General features: G+C 43.8%; 1 pseudogene; it reads left to right on the top strand.

Moving 5' to 3' along the window:
• Positions 1 to 259: 259 nt before the first annotated feature.
• On the top strand, positions 260 to 11,059 carry LOC103641725 (ATP-dependent RNA helicase SUV3L, mitochondrial-like; annotated as a pseudogene).
• Positions 11,060 to 11,340: the final 281 nt, after the last annotated feature.

Raw genomic sequence — 11,340 nt, 5'->3', positions numbered from 1 at the left:
AGATATCTGCGGTCTCATCCAGCGTTCGGCGGCTGCCGCAATTGCAGCTTGCGATATAAATAGGAGCTGTTGCCTCTCTTCCACCATAGACGATCTAATCTTACTCCTTTCACCATACAACGTTAGCGAAGAGAAGGTCGCCTCCGCTTTACCCGGCGCATCTCCTCTCGCTCCGATCCCTGCGGACGACGCGCACGACCTCCTCCTTCCGGCCTTCGTAGAGTTCTGCTGCGCCTCCAACTTGGCGGACGAGCTGAGGCAGCCCAGATCATTGATGGTCGCGGATGACCTCACGCCGCATGATCTGATGGCCACGACCGACCTCACGGCGCCTCACACCTGGTATCCGTCCACGCGTGCCATGCGCCGCCGCGTCGTGTACCACTGCGGGCCAACAAACAGCGGCAAGACTCACAACGCGCTCGCCAGCTTCTCGGCGGCCAAGTGCGGGGTGTACTGCAGTCCCCTACGCCTCCTCGCCATAGAGATATTCGACAAGGTAAACGCCACGGGTGTCAGTTGTAGCCTGCGCACTGGCCAGGAGGTTAAGGAGGTGGCCTTCGCCAGCCATCTCGCCTGCACCATTGAGATGGTGTCGACCGAAGAGATCTCTACGAGGTCGCCGTTGTTGACGAGGTGCAGATGATGGCCGACCCTGTCAGGGGCTTTGCATGGACGCGCGCTCTGCTTGGGCTCAGGGCGGACGAGATACACCTCTGCGGCGACCCTAGCGTGCTCAGCATTGTCCGGAAGATCTGTGCAGACACTGGGGATGATTTGGTGCTGCATTAGTACGAGCGGTTCAAGCCTCTTGTTGTTGAGGAAAATACAGTTTGTGGGTATTTCCAGAATATCCACTCTGGTGACTGGGTGGTTGTTTTCTCTCGCAAGAAGATATTCGAGTTGAAGTGGAAAATCGAGATGTCTACCAACCACAAGTGTTGTGTTATTTATGGAGCTCTCCCGCCAGAGACACGACAACATCAAGCAGACACTACTACAGGAAATCTCTGTACAGGCGGTCCGGTTAGCCTCTACACAGACGGTTCCAGGAACCGCTTGTGGTGCAACGACTGTGATGTAAAACAACATCACAGGCGGTCAATAAAAAACCGCCTGTGAAGACAGACATCACAGGCGGTCCAGTTCAAAGGAACCGCCTGTGATAGACAAACATCACAGGCGGTTTCTTATCCTAGCCGCTTGTGTTAGCTACACATCACAGGCGGTTTTTAATATAAGTCCGACTGCATACAATATAAATCACATACGGTTTTTTAATATACAGATTCATATACAGAATTTTCAAACAGATTATACACAGATTTCATGCACAGATTCACACAGATTGCATACACAGATTTATACATATCAAGTTCCATAATACACAGATTCATCCACATATCAAGTTCCATCGTCATACACAGATTTATACACATATCAAGTTCCATAGACAACTAAACATCTCAAAGTTCCATAGACAACTAAACATCTAAAGTTCCTAACTAAAGACCTAAACACTGTGTGATATTGTGTACAAACTTAGTTCTGGGAATTGTTGCAAATTTCCATTTGTATTGTAGAATAGCCCTTGTTGATGAAGAACTTCACGGCGCATAAAGTAAAGCAAGTCTCTTACAACCTTAGCCACGCCGACGGAAACCATATCTCTTTCTAACCATTCAGCATCGATCATGGATTTAGGAACCTGCAATGAAAGCAAAAAACAAGCAGTGCTAAGAGTAATGTGATGAGCAACAATATAACATAAAAATTGCAACATAGACAATGATAGCGAACTTACATCCTCACGATTGACCATGTAATGGAAGGTGACACGACACCATTCGCATACATAATAACCGCACATGACAGTACCCGAAGGTTGTTTGTCACCATATGGAAATAATGATATTGACAAATTAGGCTTGTCCTCTGGATGTTCGCCGCCAAGATCTTTCCAAAAACGGTATGCACTGCATATAAGAATAGCATTGTGAGATTAAGAATACATTTGTTAAGTTGTAATAAGTACAAGTGTGCAATAATAATCATACTTCTCTAAAATCTTCAAGAAGTCATTATACGTAGCCTTTTCCATTCTCAGTGAGTCGAAGACCACGACTTTACCATCCTTTGGAAAGATCATGATACAAATGTAGTGGTCACTATATAGACATAGACGAAAACACATGTTAAGATCACGATTGCCATAATTTATAGTTCAAAATTAAACCATGTCGATAACTTACTTAAAGTGGTGCGGAGCTATTATTAAGTCCTTGCCATGTTGTACATGATTATACATGGCTCGTCCAATGTATGCCGCCATTACCTTCATTTTCTTTCTCTGATTCTGTTTGACGGCTTTCTCAAATTCAGCATCGTCCAAGTCTTTGTATTCTTCTTCATGCCTCTGAGCAACTACTTTGTAGCGAGCTTGGGATATCATCAACGGGTCAAGAAACCCTGTCTTAAGTTGTTTCTTCTTATCATCCATGTATTGCATCCTACGTGTAATAGTGTTAATCGTTAGACTCTCGTTTATGTGTGCGTGTACAAAACTAACAAATATGAAAGTTTAGAGGTACTTACAAGCAAAAGAGGGTTAAGTAGTTGGTTTCCATCCTTTGTCGGTGGTACAACGACCAGAGATCGTCAAAGAATAAATGCCGCACAGGATCTATATGATCATTGCTCCAAAATGCATCTTCTGGCACAACAAATGTGAAGTCCTCGAGTTTGTATTTGTTGCTAGCCACCATGTACCACTCATGCATTCTAATCTCCGGAGTCGACAACTTAGAAAGTTGCACCGTCGTCAAGAACGGCCTCCCATTCACAAATTTTGGAGGAACATCCTCCTTCTTGTATACCGAGATATTAGTTTTAAGACGTAATGATTCTCGAGTATGAATCATTCCATCTTCTTCCCATACTTCGAAATTGTCTATTTGGGACTGTGTGCCTACTCCATGAGATGTTGATTCCGCTTTTGATTGATTTGTCATAACTCTCTGCAATTTATGCAGGTAGCGTGCCACTGATTCTGACGGTTTCTTGACATCGTCAGTGGCGATTCTCTTATGAATTTTCTTTGAAATAGTTGGCCCTTCAACATTGGTGCCAACCTTTGGTTCCTTTTTGATGTTGACGTCGACATTCTGAGGAACAATTTTGTCTACGTCCCCCTCGTCGAGTTCCTTCGCAAGAGGCGATATGATTGTTTCAACGATTTTTTTGGAGGTCGGTGTCATATTTTCCTGCACCATGGGGTGTGGAATGATCGAACTATCTTTTTGTTGCATTGGTGTTGAATTCGGCTCATCACCCAACTTGATGTCGCGTCGATGCCAAAGGACCAACTCGTTCATTGCCTCCTGCAAAGTTATGATCCCCTCAACTGGAAAATCTATCTCCCAATCTTCACAACCACTGTCTGTGATTTCTAGAACTTGGACCACAACATAGTGTGGCGGGACAGGATTATCCTTGTAGTTAACAAGTCCTGGTTTTACCAAACCAGTAGCAGCTTGCTTTGTTTTTGTCCCAGATCGATTGATTGGAATATGAAGAAAGCAAGGCTTGTCCTCAACAATATCGTCTACAGGGTACTTGGTCAAGTCTTGCACAGATCCTACGCTGCTAGGGACTATAGGTGGACTCATGTGGCTTGGCTTGAGTTCAAATGATATGCATTTTGTTTTCTTCATTTTGTTCATCACGTCATTAATAGCCTTTTGTACCCTTTCATCAATAGTCTCTTCAAGGGTCCTTTTTGACTTCTCGTGTTTCCTATATGACGACGCATACTCTGGAAACGCCTCTCTCCAGGAAATCTTAGAAGAGATTCCCCGAGCCCGTCCAGTGTGTTCAAGATTGCCTAGTGCTGCAGTTAGTATGTCATTCTCCCTCCGAGGCTTAAATTCTCCTTTTTTCTCTTATCTGCATATTCTTGATTTTTTGTCGAAACTTCGCCTACCAATTCTGGATGCAAAAGTTTGTCGTCCTCACTCAAACCTGCCCGACCTAAGATCCAACAAATAGCTCGCTCATCGATATCTTTTAATATTGGGTCCAAAGTGTCGTTAGCTATAGCTTCCTCGATTATCCTGTTCCACTGCACAACTTTATGGTGATATCCGGTTGACCCCAGGCGATGGGGGTGTTTGTTCATCTTCGCTCTCTGAGAATTAGTTTCGCCCAGTTCTTTGGCCTTCAGTTCGGTCTTCTGACGAACAAATTCCTCCCACTGAGCTTGAGTGATTTTCCCCATTTTCTTGGGCGGAGGAACCTTATTCTTCTTAACAAATTCCCTATTCATCTCGGCCTTCCACCCACGAAACATCTTGGCCATAGCAGAGAGCATCGACTTCCTTACTGCATCCTCTGTGCCTTTTGGGAACTTGAATGACTCAAACAACTTAGCCCATAGCTTATTGCGGGTGTCTTCATCTAAATCCTTCCATTTTTGAAGTGTGATTGGCACTATATCTCTAACAGTAGACCCGCAGGAATTTCGAAACTTTGTAACCACGTCAAGTGGTTCTTCAGGAAACCCCTCTGCATTTAGTTTTGTTACGTACATAACTGCACCTTCTTTCATCTGATTCGGACCTCGTCGCCCTCGTTTCCGCTTATGTGAAACGGATGATTCAGGCATCGGAGCATCCTCCGTGTTTCGTGTAGAACATGCATCCTCTTTCTTCTCTTCATTTGAAATCTATATAGTGAAACAATTAATGGCCTTTCATATATGAACATTATTTTAGAATATAGTCGGCATATTTCTATTTACCTCTTCATCGTTGGGAATATAGTCGGCATCAAGCTCATCTGATGTTTTTTCTTCCTTGGAGGTATAGGAGTACAAGGATTGTCGTCACTAGAACTATCCTCCCCGCTCCCTTCACCGGAGCTGCTCGTTGTCTGCCATTCAAGTTTGGTCGCGTCTTCATCAACTTTGTTAGACGCACCGGTGCATACCACATCCATACTAGGCTGCCCGTTGTCTACCATTCAAGCTGGTTCCATCGATAAAGGGATATACTGTTAGTCTGATATACTGGTTCCATCAATAAGGGAACTTGGAGAAAAGGTGATTCAAAAGAAATCGAGCCCAAACCCGCCTCCGGGGCAGGATCGGGCCGGGAAGCACGGAGCAGATAGAAGTGCACTTCCCAATGTAGTAGACAGAGAAGGCATGGCTGTGATGTTATAATGCTGAAGGACCCCAAGATGAGATTATGCCCTGTCGTCCACCACTGCCCGTTATTTGTGGGCTTCACCGAGGGCGGGAAACATTATTGGTGACATCAAACGACCTTCGGGCTGGGGACGTCTGCGAGCTTGTTAAGGGGCCAGACGATGGTGAGCCAGTGTACACTGTCTGGATGTGTGGTCACAAAATTTAAAGCCGCCCCGGCTTCATCTGTGCGCTTCTCTTCTCTTATGTCGGCTACTAAGATCACTTAGCTCGGGCTGGGGACGGCGGGCGCTCGGGCTCGGTGAAGGGGACGGCGACGCTCGGGCTCGGTCTCGGGGACGGCGTTGCTCGGGCGCTCGGGGACGGCGGCGCTCGGGCTCGGGGACGAGGACGGCGGGGCTCGAGCTCGGTGAAGGGGACGGCGGCGCTCGGGCTCGGTGAAGGGGACGACGTTGCTCGGGCGCTCGGGGACGGCGGCGCTCGGGCCCGGGGACGGGGACGGCGGCGCTAGAGCTCGGGGACGGGGACGGCGGCGCTCGGGTTCGTGCTCGGGGACGGGGACACGGCGGCAGCCTGGCGGCGCACTGTGTCAGCTCGGGCGGGAAGAGTTAGGGTTCCTGCCGACCAACGAGCCTTTTATATTGTAAAGAATCCCAGGCGGATATTTAGCAAAACCGCCTGTGATAGACAACATCACAGGCGGTTGTTAATTCCGACCGCCTGTGATAAATTAACTTCACAGGCGGTTGACGTAAAAAACCGCCTGTGATGTTATCTATCACAAGCGGTTTTGCTAAATATCCGCCTGTGATGTGTGTACACTATAAAAGGGCTAGCCCCCGACGGGTTCCAGAACCCTAACTCGCAGAACCCTAATTCACAGCACTGTAGCGGCGACGGGTTTTTTTTGAGATCTACAGGGAGAAGGTTTTGTTTTTGAGTTTATTGATTGATTTCAATAGTTTATGCATATATATGATCTCCATTTGTTTTCTTTCTCATTTTGATGCGATTTTTTGCCTCAATTTTGTAATATAGAACGGATTTGAAGAAAAGCTTTGGAATTCAAGATTTGGACTTATAATAGTTGATCTAGTTTAAAGATTCTTTAAAAACACAATTGTCTCACCTCAAGGTATCTATTGTTGCAATGTTTGTTTTATTTTCATACATATCAATTCGTTTCATGTTTTATGGATGAATTCAATTAATTAATGTTTTTATTGATGTTAATCAATATAAGGATAGGTAATGGACCGAGGTTGGATGTACAATGTGCCAAGACCACATCCGTTGTATATTCGAAATTTGAGAAGCTTTATTGAAGCGGCAAAAAAGCACGCGAATTTGCGAAAGAGCAAGGAGATATTATGTCCGTGCATCGACTGTGATAATAAGATAGCTTGGAGAGATACAGGAGTAATCCAATCACATCTGCTAAAAAGAGGGTTTAAAAACAATTACACGATATGGTCAGAACATGGTGAGTTGGAGCCGTGTGAAGTGCCTGGTAATGACGAGAGAGTTGTCGGAATTTTAGATCTTAAAGTTGATGGTAAAGTGGATAATGTGGATGCTAATCAAGATTTTGAAGAATTTGATTGCGAAGAGATGTTGCGCCATATGGAACCAGAAATGTTGAGTTCTGTGGGATCGCAGAAAGGGCTATCTAAAATGGAGGGACTGGAAAGTGCTTCAAAAGAACCTTTATATGATGAATCAAAGGGTTGTGACAAAGAGTTTACTACACTGCGTACAGTTCTAGAACTTCTGAAGTTGAAGGCTAGCGCCGGATGGTCTGATACTAGCTTCACAGATCTTTTGAATTTTCTGTCCCAATTACTACCAAAACCCAACAAACTACCAACAAGCACTTATAAAGCGAAGAAGCTTATATCTCCCATAGCTCTGGGTGTGCAAAAAATTCATGCATGTCCGAACCATTGTATTCTGTATCGTGGCGATTTTGAGAACGCATCAAGATGCCCAGTTTGCAATGTCAGTAGATACAAGAAGAGCTACAATCAAGACTGTGTAAAAAATTCCCGAAGAAAAATAAAAACAAGAAATCCACTATTGGACCTGAAAGTGACGATGACACTTTTGATGACATGGATGGGAAAAAGAAGTCAAAGAACCCAGCTTTGGTGATGTGGTATCTTCCAGTAATTGATCGCTTAAAACGTTTGTTCTCAAATCCTAGGGAGGCTGAGCTTATGCGTTGGCATGCTGAAAATCGCAAGCAGAATAACAAACAGATTCGACACCCTGCTGATGCATCACAATGGAAAATTTTCGATCTTATGTATCCTGAGTTTGCCAAAGAAACCAGAAATGTAAGATTTGCTTTGGGTACAGACGGAATGAATCCATTTGGTGAAAAAAGAAGTGTACATAGCACCTGGCCCGTGACTTTAACGATGTACAACCTTCCATCATGGCTGTGTCACAAAAGAAAGTACATTATGTTGACTATTCTTATTCAAGGTCCGAAATCAGCTGGTGTTGATATTGATGTGTTCCTAGAACCTCTTATGGAAGATATGACAAAGCTCTGGAATGAAGGAGTTAGAATATGGGATGAGTATTGCCATGAGTATTTCAACTTAAGAGCAATTATATTTGTTACCATCCATGATTCTCCCGGTGGCGCCACACTATCAGGGCAAAAGACTAAAGGAAAGAATGGTTGTGTAGTGTGCGTCGATGGAACTGCTTCCATGTACCTTAAATCATCCAAGAAGTTGGTGTTCATGGGACATAGACGGTTCTTGATGAAGCAGCATAAGTACCGAAAGATGAAAGCGGAATTTAACAATCAACTGGAAAGTGAAGGTGCACCAAAGACTTATAGTGGGAAACTTGTTTTTGAAATTGTAAAGAACATTCATGTTGTATTCGGAAAGGGAAAAAACAAAGGAGAAAAGAGAAAGAGAACTGACCCTTCAACTTACACAACTTTCAAGAAGCAATCAATTTTTTTCAAGTAACTCCCATACTGGAAGGATATGGAAATTTGCCACAACATTGATTTGATGCATGTAACAAAAATGTTTTTGACAGCATCATTGGAACCTTGCTGGGCATGCCGAGTAAGACAAAAGACGGACTCAAATCACGCAATGATCTAGTAGATCTTCAAATCAGACTGGAACTTCATCCAGTGGATAGTGGCAAAGGGAAGCCTTACCTCCCCCCAGCTAGCTACAACTTGTCAGTTGAGGAGAGAACAAAGATTTGCAAATGTTTGCGTCGGGTCAAAGTGCCCACAGGTTTCTCATCCAATATCAGCAGACTAGTCAGGATGAAGGACTTGTCTCTATTTGGCTACAACTTTCATGACTGCCATGTGATGATGACGGTGTTCCTCCCAATTGTGGTAAGAGCCCTCGAAACAGAGCATGTCAAAGTTGTCATCACACGCTTGTGTTACTTTTTCAATGCGGTTTCACAAAAAGTAATAGCTTTAGAAGACTTGGACTATCTAAAGGCATACATCATCGAGACTATGTGCAAGCTTGAAATGTGTTTTCCTCCATCATTTTTTGATGTGCAAGTACACCTAATCATACATCTCGTGGATCAGATAAAAATATTAGGGCCACTATATTTACATCATATGTTTCAGTTGGAGCGATACCTGGGAGTATTAAAAGGTTATGTGCGAAATCGCGCTCACCCAGAGGGTTCAATCATGGAGGGATACACTATAGAAGAAGTGATTGAGAGCTGTATAGATTACAACAGTGACGGAACAATGATAGGTGTGCATGTACCTAAACATGAGGGTAAACTATGTGGGAGAGGGAGAATGGGCAAGAAAACTTTTCGCGTTGAGGATTACAAGCTAGTACATTGTGCTCATGGTAGTGTACTACAACATCTCACGATAGTCGAGCCTTACATAGAGGAACACCTGGATGAGCTTCGTAAAGAAAATCAGAAACGCACAGAGGACTGGATCATGAGGGAGCACAAACATCGTTTCAGCGAATGGTTAATGGACAAAAACATCCCATTCGGAGACTCTTTGGAAGAGAAAACAATGAAGAATTTGGCTTCTGGGCCATCGTGTTTTGTGACATCATGGCAAGCATATGACATCAATGGGTACACATTCTACACTAAATCAAAAGACATGAAAAGTGTTGCACAAAATAGCGGTGTTCGTATCGATGCTTTTGACCTACATGGACAGAAGACCACATATTTTGGATTCATAGAGGAAATATGGGAACTTGATTATGGCCCAAGCATGAAAATACCCTATTTAAGTGCCAATGGGTACAACATCGCGTGGGGGTGATAGTGGATAACTACGGACTCACACTGGTAGACTTAAAGAAAGTAGGATATAAAGATGACCCGTGGGTTCTCGCCGAATGTGTTGCACAAGTGTTCTATGTACTCGATCCAGCAGATGAGAAGATGCATGTAGTTATTTCTGGAAAGCAAAAAATTGTTGGAGTTGAGAATGTGGGAGACCAAGATGAGGAATACAATAAGTATGAAGAGATGTTCGTCTTTAACGGTCCAGAGAGAATCAAGCGTGTGGAAAAGAAAATTGATAAGAACTTAAAGCCATACATGCGGAAAAATGGTAGTTCATGAAAAATTGTATGAATCAAATTTTATTTGTTATCATGTATGATCGACTATGAATTGTGGTTGCCAATTAATTTAAAATCTCTCTAGTTATCTATGTGTGCTATTATAATTCATTTAAATTGTATTTGCATATTATTGTTAAAAATTAAATATTAATTCATTTAAATTGTATTTGCATATTTCTGTTAAAAATTAAATATTAATTCATTTAAATTGTATTTGCATATTTCTGTTAAAAATTAAAATTATTTTCATATTTAAATTGTATTTTCATATTTTTACAATCACAGGCGGTTTTTTCTTAGGGTCCGTTTGTGAAAAGGATAGAGCACCATAGGCGGTCCTAAACAAAAACCGCTTGTGATACTATTACATCACAGGCGTACTGAACCGCCTGGGACATCACAGGCGGTTTTCTAACTGAACCGCCTGTGATGTAAAAAGCCTACCGCTTGTATAGAGCCAAATTGTACTAGTGAGAGCTGTTCAATGAGGAGCATAATGAATATGATGTCCTCATAGCTACCGATGCAGTAGGGATGGGGCTCAACCTTAACATTAGGAGGGTTGTGTTCTATACCTTGATGAAATACGATGGGGAAAAGATGGTGTCGGTTCCTGCTTCACAAGTAAAACAGATTGCGGGTCGTGCTGGTCGGAGGAGCAGTGTTTATCCACATGGACTGGCAACAACTTTTATGTTTGATTTGGATTATTTGACTAAGTGCCTTGACGAGCCGGTCAAAGAGGCGGAGAAAGTTGGCCTCTTTCCCTCTTTTGAGCAACTTGAGATGTTTGCCACCCATTTTCCTGAGCTTGCTTTCAATAATTTGTTGGATAAATTTCGCGATACTTGTCGCATCGATGACACATACTTCATGTGCCAGCATGACAGCATGAAGAAGGTTGCTAGCATGATTGAGAGCGTCCAAGGACTATCACTCAAGGACCACTACATTTTTTTGCTTGGCTCCCGTGAATACAAGGAATCTGGAAGTCATGTACCATATGCTGAGATTCGCTAGTAGCTATTCCGAAAGTCGTTGCATTAGCATAGGAATACAAGTTCCTAGTGGTTCTTCAACAAGTGATTCTGAGCTCTTGGACTTTGAGATGAAACACCAGGTCCTCTCGTTGTATTTATGGTTGTCTCAACATTTTGGGGAAGACAACTTCCCTTATGTGCAGGAGGCAGAGACAAAGGTGACAACTATTGCTGATTTACTTGGCAAGTCACTTGCCTGAATCAAGTTCTGTCGGGTACCATAATTAGGGGTACCGCCAACACTCCTAAACTCTGCTGGTAATCACCATCAGCGCAAACTACAGAGACTGATGGGCGCAATTCAGGTCAAGGCTTCGTCTGCTCAAGGGACGCGGTCTCGCCTCGCCCGAGCCCAGCCTCGGGCGGGGACTGTAGTCCCAGGCGAATTCATGCCTCGCCCGAGGGCCTCCTCAGCAACGGGCGCACCCTCGACTCGCCCGAAGCCCAGCTCGGACAAGGCTTCATTGTGAAGCAACCTTGG

This window comes from Zea mays, chromosome 10 (genome assembly GCF_902167145.1).
Source record: "Zea mays cultivar B73 chromosome 10, Zm-B73-REFERENCE-NAM-5.0, whole genome shotgun sequence".
Lineage (NCBI taxonomy): Eukaryota > Viridiplantae > Streptophyta > Magnoliopsida > Poales > Poaceae > Zea > Zea mays.
Note: the sequence above shows the minus strand (reverse complement) of the source record. Positions and strands in the feature narration are given on the sequence as shown.